Raw genomic sequence first — 7,168 nt, forward strand, 5'->3', positions numbered from 1 at the left:
TTTTCCCTTATATACTCCTGGTAACTTAACTAGGTATGGAAGGCTGAGCTTTTACTTTTGCTTTCAGAACTCTTGTCATCACTCCACAATGAACTGAATACTGCTGTGGCAAATTCTGACCTCAGCCTGATACATTGTCTGCTGGGTTGTTCTGGCTTTGGTTTTGGTTTTGTCTTTGCTTTGCCGGAGGGCACATACAATTCCTTATTTACACCTAAAGTTCACTCACTTACACAGGATATGTCGTGGATCTACAGACTGAAATCTGGAAAAAAAATTGTTATATCTAAATTTCAGGAAAAAAATTGTTAGATCTAAAGTAGTTCCTAAGTTCCTTTTTTTCTGTTCGTTTTCTCAAAGTTGCCAATTTGCTGTATTTGTTTATTCAACTGTTACTTATTGCATACCTACATTTGCCAGGCACTTTACTAAAAGTATTGGGTGTTCAATAACGTGAACAAAAGGTGCAGTACAATTCTCTCTCGATCAATCTCCTGCCTCTCTCATACTTATTTTTAGCAGTATCACATTTTCATGGTATTATTTTCATGTCTCTCGATTTTGCTTTGGCTTTGTGTGTGTATTATCTTCCATTTCTTCCTTGTCCTTAGGAGGCTCACTGTTGTTATTCTCCCCTCCGTGCTTGTTCTCTCTTTCATCCCCTCTTCGAGCTTGCTTTTCAAAATCTATTTCCTCTTTAACTTTTTGGAGTATATAGAGTAATATCTGTCAGAAATTTTCTTTTCCTTGGAGAATTGCTCTTCATGCAGGTTCTTCATTTGCTTTTTCCTTGTTATGTTTGCTCTTCTCCTCCTTGAGAATAAAATTCAAGTCTCACTTTTCACCCTTTATACTTACTAACACTCTTTGCTTAAAAATAGTTGTGGGGGTGGGAAGGGCACAGTGTCCATGGTAGGACTTAGAACAACACCATGATATTTCTTAGCAAATCTCTGCCTCTGCGTGAGGATAGACCTCCCCTTTCCAGGCTGGGCAGATCTCCCAGGCAGGAATTAAAGAGGCTTACAGTGAAGTGTGGTAGTTCTCACAGATTATTTCTTTGTTCACGTGACTCAGTTCAGCAATTGCAAATCTGATTATTGTTTTTTCTGTTGTTTCAAGCCTGCCTCACTTCTAGTCAATTTTGAGGATAGAAAAAAATAAGCCTTTCAGCCCCACTTTTCCTTCCAATTCTATGTTATGAAATTAAACTCCCATTGGGATTTATCCCTTTTCCTGTGGTCTACTCATGACTCAAGTCCTTGTCTTTCTAAGTCAGGGATTATTAGTTGAATATTTTAGGATTTTGTTTAACTTACTTTTAGGGCAATCTATACGCTTCTTGAGATGTAGAAAGGCATGTGCCAACTCTTACATTCTCTCTCAAGTTAGTCAAAGTTTCACTGCATGGTACAGATACTCTTCACATGCTGTAGTTGGGTCTAAATCAAGTTTCATCAAAGACGAAACTTTGCCTTCTGTTTTCCTTCTTGTTGTGCTTGTGGAAGGCTCTAGCAAAGGGCATAAGGTAAGTATAACTTTATGCTATCGTCTCCTACCAGAAGTCTTGGGGCAAATTATAGTCTTATTATTTTTCTTTATTCTGGTCTTAAAAATTCCTGTTCTGATTTTTTTTTTTTTTTTTTTTTTTTTTTTACTTTCTTTGCTAGATTTGTACAATTCTTAACACTTTCTCTTTTTTTTTTTTTTTTTTTTGACCTGACACTATCATGTTACCTTCAAATGATTTCTTTCTTCAAACAGCCTCAGTCGTGACTTTCCAGGTATGTCACAATACCCCCCTGAGGTCAATAATGAAGGGAGTAGCTATGAAGTGATAACCTCTATTTCCTGTTCACTTTCTCACAGGCCTTCAGCTTAACTGTGTGCTATAAAATCTCTTCAACCAACAAGCTCAACCATTTATCACTATAGTCTTAACTACCTCTGCTTTTTGGATATCTTAATTCCCCAAAGGACTGTCAACTTAACCATAACTACCTAACAACTGCCAAGCCTCACTTTATGAGCTGCTGTTGAGAGTTTAGCTATTTAAGGCTGATTTTTTAAAAATTTTTATTGGCACTTCATGGCATTTGCTTGATTTACACTGCTGTAAATAACCACAATTAGGAAAATTTCTTTTCCTTTAAGGTATGGTAGGCAAGGATGAAAATGGATCCTGAGTCATCTTTCTCCATATAGTTAACTCCCTGCCAGCGCATTCTTCCAAGTTTGCCCAAGCTCAAAAGGTCAAATGTGGTCAGTTGTCGAGTGGGTAGAGACCTCCTTGGAAACCAAGAATGGATCTGTTAAGGTAGAAGCTTTTTTCTACCCCAGCCTGAGCTACTAAGGGATCTGCTCCTTCACCAACCCTTTGGTCTTAAAACAAATGCTTCAATTACATTCATAGCTTCATGCATCTTATCAGGTATTCTGAGTTTTTGCAAAGGTATCCAAAGTAGGGGAAATCCAGTGGTTTAAAAAAAGATGTTGGCCGCGTGAGGTGGCTCATGCCTGTAAACCCAGCACCTTGGGAGGCAGAGGCAGGCGAATCACTTGAGGTCAGGCATTCAAGACCACCCTAGGCAACATAGTAAAACCCCATCTCTACTAAAAATACAAAAATTAGCTGGGCATGGTGGCACACACCTGTAGTCCCAGGTTCTCGAGAGGCTGAGGCAGGAGGATTTCTTGAACCCGGGAGGTGGAGGTTGTAGTGAGCTGAGATCATGCCACTGCACTCCAGCCTGGGTGACAGAGCAAGACTCTGTCTCAAAAAAATAAAATAAAATAAAAGTAAAGTCAAATATTACTGAGACATAAAAAAGAACGGAATTCAGATACATGTTACCACATGGATGAACCGTGAAGATATTGTGCTAAGTGACATAAGCCAAACAAAATGATAGACGTCTTATAACCCCACTTAGATGAAGTAACTAGCATAGGCAAATTCATAGAGACAGGAAGTAGATTCAAGTATACCAGGAGCTGGGGGAGGAGGAATGGGGAGTGATTGCTTCATGGTTGCTCAGTTTCTGTTTGGGATAATAAAAAGTTGTAGAAATAGATAGTGCTGATGGTTGCACAACATTATGAATGCAATTAATGGCAGTAAATTGCACACTTAAAATTAGTTAAAATGGTTTATTTTAGTAAAGTAATGTATTACTTTGAAAAAATAATTGTCAAGAAGTAACTTTAGGACTTTTGATTCCTCCAGACTTACCTTCTGGGATACAGTGAGTAAATGCACATCCTGGGGCCCTGCCATGGGATCCCAGTCGTTCAGAATGCTGAGACCCTTGACTCTCCCTCAGTGGATCACAGTCCAACTCATTATCTTCTTCACCCTCTGAAGTTGCTCCATTCCTCTCTCCTCCTTCTCTCCCTCCCTGAAAAGTCTCACCCCACGTTCCTCTGACTTGTTCCTCCATCGTTCTCAGACTCTCCTCCCCTGCCTCGCTTTTTTTTTTTTTTTTCTTTAGAGACAGTCTCACTCTGTCACCCCTGCTGGAGTGCGGTGGCGCCATCACAGCTCACTGTAGCCTCGACCTCCCAGGCTCAAGTGATCCTCTCATGTCAGCTTCCCAAGTAGCTAGGACTACATGCATGCACCACCATGCCAGGCTAATTTTTCCATATTTTTTTGTAGAGATAGAGTCTTGTTGTGTTGCCCAGGCTGGTCTGGAACTCCTGGGATCAAGTGATCCTCCTGTCTCGGCTTCCCAAAGTGCCAGGATTACAGGCATGAGCCACTGTGTCCGGCCCCTGTCTCACTTCTGAGTCTGAATGTTGCCAAGCAGAGTATGATCATTCCTACTAACACCTGCTTAGATTTAACAAAGCACACTCACCACTTCCGTGCTGCCACAAAGTCCTTCAGGGCAGAGCCCACAGCTCCTCCCACTCTGCAGCCTTTCCTGAGAAACAAAACAGCACCTGGACTACGTGGGCAGCCACAGCCTGGGCCCCACTGCCTGTGCGGAAAACAGGCCAAATCTCTGGAAGCAGCATGCCAAACCACCAATTGGGCTGGTGACCACTTTGACCCCTGGCCCAGCCCTAAAGCCCTCAAACCAGGTAGAACAGTTTTCTTTAGCTTCACCACCAGAAGTAGGGGGCAGGTATAGGACCCTGGTAAAGGCAGGGACGGGCAGGAGCAGCTCATGGCACCAATCCACAAAAATGGAGAAGCGTTAAGTAGTGTTTAAAGGAAATATTAGGTCTGGCACTCCCACGCCTGTAATCCCAGCACTTTGGGAGGCCGAGGCGGGTGGATCACTTGAGATCAGGAGTTTGAGACCAGGCTGGCCAACATGGTGAAACCCATCTCTACCAAAAATACAAAAATTTGCTGGGCATTGTGGCAGACGCCTACAGTCCCAGCTACTCAGGAGGCTGAGGCAGGAGAATCGCTTGAACCTGGGAGGCAGAGGTTGCAGTGGGCCAAGATCACACCATTGCACTCCAGTCTGGGCGACAGAAAGAGGCTCTGTATCAAAAAAAAATAATAATAATAAATAAATAAATAAATAAATAAATAAATAAATAAAGGAAAGGTTAGTCCTTTCCCTAAATGCAGCAGAGGTGGGGCAAAGCAAATGCCCGGGTGAAGGCAAACGCCAGGGCAGGGGCAACAGCCAGAGTAGAAAAGACATTAGGCTATGTTGTGGAGTTGAAGCAAAGCCACCCATTTGTATACTAAATGGCAGTCCAGGATAGAGGTGGGCAGAGTCCAAGACAACACCAAAAATTTGGGGGAATTCCACATTAATTCTGGAATTTGGTCATTAAGCAAACTGATTTTTAGTGAATTTTCCCTCATGAAATTGATTTTCAGCAACAGCATTTGTTACGCTAGTATAGCAAGAGAAAACTAGCATGCCAATATAGTTACTAAATACAAGTGATATTACCTAGTCACGACGAATCATTCCAGGCTCCAGTGCTGAGCTCCACGAACTCTGGAGAAGTGGAATGTAATTGCATGCATCTGCTCAAATTCGCTAAGAATTATCAGAGGAGGCCGGGTGCGGTGGCTCATGCCTGTGAGTGGCTGGATCACCTGATGTCAGAAGTTTGAGACTAGCTTGGCCAACATGGTGAAACCCCATCTCTACTAAAAACACAAAAAATTAGCGGAGCATGGTGGTGAATGCCTATAATCCCAGCTACTTGGTAGGCTGAGGCAGGAGAATCACCTGAACCCGGGAGGCAGAGGTTGCAGTGAGCTGAAATCGCACCACTGCACTCCAGCCTGGGAGACAGAGAGAGACTCCTTCTCAAACAAACACCAAAAAGGAATTATCAGAGGAACTTTCACACGAGCAGGTGAAGGTGGAGAGAAACAAAGTGGCCAAGCTTAGGAGGCAGAGTAGGCTGAGCAGCCAGGGTCAGGCAGGAGTATAGAGGGGTACTGCTTATTAGCTTAAAAAAAACATCGTTAGGATGGAAATTTGCTACTGAAAACCAGGCCATCATATATCATGCAATCCAAAGCCAAATACATTGGGAGGTTATTATTTATCCGCTGTCTGGAATTTTCCATACTTTTGCCATTGACCAATGGAGAAACAACCTCAGCTTTAAGCTGGCTCATTAAGGCCTTTCAGAAAAGAGCCAGTGGATTTAGCATCTCATCCCAGAGGGAAGGCTCTTGATCACATTAAAACAGAACGGAGCTGGCTGGCTGTTTCCTGCACTGTGCTGTTAGATGAAAGTGTTCAGCACTAAAGTCTCTGGAATTACACTTCACTTTCTTTTCTGCCATCATTATTCCCAGAAATAAGCTACACAGGCACATTACATCTCCACCCGGCTCCCACGCCCGTTTTACTTTCTTACTCCCTTTTAAATCTTTTCTCCCAATCCTGTATCTTCCCTTTCCTCTCTCTCCCTTTTCCTCTTTATGTAGCTTCTTGATCTTTTGTCTCCAAGTTGAAATCAGAGCTCTTGTACTAAAAACAAACAAAAAGCTCAAAAAAGCAAAACCAGGATCCCAGGTGTAAAAATGTTCTTATGGCAACTCCTCTCTACCGTATTTGGGTAACCTGCAGAATGAAAACAGCATTGTGCCATGTTTCAGTATGGTTTCACTGTTGAAGCTACAAGGGTCAGATTGCATCTCCCAACGGTAGGCAAAGTCTCTCTGGAAAGACCGTGTGATTGATTCCTGGACCAACTTCTTTAGGAGAGAAGTTCAAAGCTCAAAAAGGAGATTGAAACCCAGAGCGGTTACCCAGGTAGGATTGAAGGAAGGCTCTGCTTTTCTTGGTCAGACATCACGGAATCTAATGTCTGGGGGATCACCCTTGAACAGCAAATGTGAAATATGGCACTTTCAAACTGACTCCTAGAAAAGGACGTTGCAAAACAAGACTGGATTTGCTACCTGCGTCCACCTGGATCTGTGACCTTTGTACTGCAAGCTCTACCTTGCAAGGCAGACCACCTATATTTTTAATATTTTCAGAATGTATTCCCCTCTGGTTATCTCCATCCGTGATTAATTTTCTTCACCTAGCCAACGAAATAATTTCTTTCCCAGGGTTTAGGTCTGAGTGTCTTAGGATGCATGTGTCCTTGAAGCCACCAGCATGACCCTACAGAGAAGAGACTGTGGTAAGAACAGACTTGGAGTTTCTCTCGAAAAGGAGAATCCCCCCACCCCATTTTTTTTTACTTTTTATTTCCATAGGTTATTGGGGAACAGGTCATGTTTGGTGACATGATTAAGTTCTTCTGTGGTGATTTGTGCAGTGACTGGATGAGATTGGAGACTATTATTCTAAGTGAAGTAACTCAGGAATGGAAAAGGAGAATCTCCTTCTAATGCTAACTTTAGTGTCTTGGTCTTATGTCGTGATGGAAGTTTTATTTCTTTGGCCTGTCCCTGCTCAATTCACTTAATGGTCTCCATCTTCCTTTCCAAAACATTTGCAGTCAGTTAATTTTTGCTCAAGAGAATTAACTCAGTTAAAAGAAATCATGTACTGTTGTAGCCAGTAAACCCACCCATCTCTCTCTCTCCCTCTCTCTCTCTCTTTCCCTCTCTCTCTGTGTCACACACACACGCACGCACACACATACATAGAGAGAATCTGCAAGTGGGGTATGCTGCCACCAGGTGGCGTAGTACTTCAACTTTGCTGTTAAAAACCAG

The sequence above is a fragment of the Rhinopithecus roxellana genome, chromosome 11, assembly GCF_007565055.1.
Source record: "Rhinopithecus roxellana isolate Shanxi Qingling chromosome 11, ASM756505v1, whole genome shotgun sequence".
Lineage (NCBI taxonomy): Eukaryota > Metazoa > Chordata > Mammalia > Primates > Cercopithecidae > Rhinopithecus > Rhinopithecus roxellana.